The sequence below is a fragment of the Dromiciops gliroides genome, chromosome X (assembly GCF_019393635.1).
Source record: "Dromiciops gliroides isolate mDroGli1 chromosome X, mDroGli1.pri, whole genome shotgun sequence".
Lineage (NCBI taxonomy): Eukaryota > Metazoa > Chordata > Mammalia > Microbiotheria > Microbiotheriidae > Dromiciops > Dromiciops gliroides.
In genome coordinates, this window is record NC_057867.1 from 43650615 (window position 1) to 43652436 (window position 1822).

Here is a 1822-nt window from a genome sequence, read left to right on the forward strand (position 1 = left end):
CAAATATAAAACAAAGATGGTGCCAGCCCTCAAAGAGCTTACATTCTACTAGGGGACATCTTTCCTTCTTTTTTGGGGGTGAGGCAATTGGGGTTAAGTGACTTGCCCAGGGTCACACAGCTAGTAAGTGTTAAGAGTCTGAGGCTGGATTTGAATTCAGGTCCTCCTGAATCTAGGGCTGGTGCTTTATCCATGGCACCACCTAGCTGTCCCAAAATTAATGTGTCAGAAGTGGGATTTGAACCCACGCCTCCATACAGAGACCAGAACACTCAGAGAGGAAGGTGAAACCTTGAGTCTGGCACCTTAGACCACTCTGCCATCCTGACACCACTGAATCATTATTGATTTTGGTCCCAGATACATGGTAAAGTGGAAAAAGTTCTAGACTTAGAGTCAAAAGATCCTTTACTGTTTTGATTTGCTATTTCTTACTTCTCTATTTCCTGCCTTGGGCAAATCTTTTAACTTCTCTGTGCCTCCATTTCCTTATCTGTAAAAGGAGCGGGGAAGGGTGGAATAGATGTTCCCAACTTTAAATTGATGAGACTAAGATGTATGATGCAAACCTCCCCCTCCTCTTGGAATGGAAGCGGCAGGTTATAGGGGCAGAATGTTGAATATATTGTCAGATCTATCACTGTACCAGTTGGTTTTACTTGTTTTTCATTTGTACAAGTGAGAATTCAATTTCTGGGGTAGGAGTTGGAAAGGGGCATATATTGAGAAATGACTATGATATAAAAAATAACATCAGGCATGAATAAATCTTATTTTAAAAAAGAAACAAGAAAAAAAGAAAAAAGAAAATTAAAATTATAGTGGAATACTATTGATGGAACAAATCTTTATCTAATTTTCTGTGATGAATACTTCAAACCTTTTCCTCACTCAAGTTCCCAGCTATATATTTACTTCTGTTAATATACTTTCCCCTAAAAATATACATAATCTTTTTGAGGGAAACAAATGTTTCATTTCAGTCTCCATATACCCAATCTAACATAGCAGTACATGGCATACAGTAGGTGCTTAATAAATGCCTATAGGCTTTAAGAAGGCTCTGTGCATCTAGATAAACATGTAGTTAAAAGGTTCTGTCCCCATTATGCTCCCCCTTCCTCCATCTCACAGTAAGGAACATCCAATTAATGAGCACTTGTGTTCTCAGGACTGGCTTTGTTGGGTCACCCATGGAATCAATGTGTCAAAAGCACAGCAAACTCCCAGAGGCAGACACTGTCGGTCGTGTACATGTCTGTACACCTTCCTAATGAAATCAACTAGAGAACTGTGAGCATCAGGTTGAAATTCAGCAATGTGATTCTGTCCCTGGCTTAGTGGTTGCACAAAAGGCTAGCGATTCATTGACTATTAATGAAGCTTTAAATAATCCACTAGCTAGGCTTTCCTTTTAACTAGAAAAATCTGACCTTTAAATGGATACTATCCTTTTAAATAGTTTTATCTTGTATTTCCATAACACTGCCTTTCGCTGGGCATATAACGTCAGGGATTCATTTTGAAAAGCACAGATGCATTTACTGAAGGATAAGCATCAACATTAAAAGTAGAAGTACACAATTAATTTCAGTTTCAACCAACTCAAAGAGATATGGCCCCTGGTCATTAAAGAAGGCTCTTGTTTGCTGGATTTATTATCTTTTTCTCCAAGCTCATTAAGAAAGAGTCCAGCAAAGGGCTAAGGTCTCAATTAATTTTAATGGGCATTACCAAGGTTTAATAGAGTATGTGTTTTAATTGCCTTGAGATTAGGCTAAATTGTAGCCTTAGTTTGATATTGATAGAAATGAGATTTTGA

General features: G+C 38.1%; 1 non-coding gene across 1 annotated transcript; it reads right to left on the bottom strand.

The window, feature by feature from the left end:
* Positions 1 to 223: 223 nt before the first annotated feature.
* On the bottom strand, positions 224 to 329 carry TRNAL-CAA. The gene is made up of 2 exons: positions 292 to 329; positions 224 to 269 (listed from the first exon to the last, which is right to left on the bottom strand). It is a non-coding gene; the product is annotated as a tRNA-Leu (tRNA).
* Between the last annotated feature and the right edge of the window lie 1493 nt (positions 330 to 1822).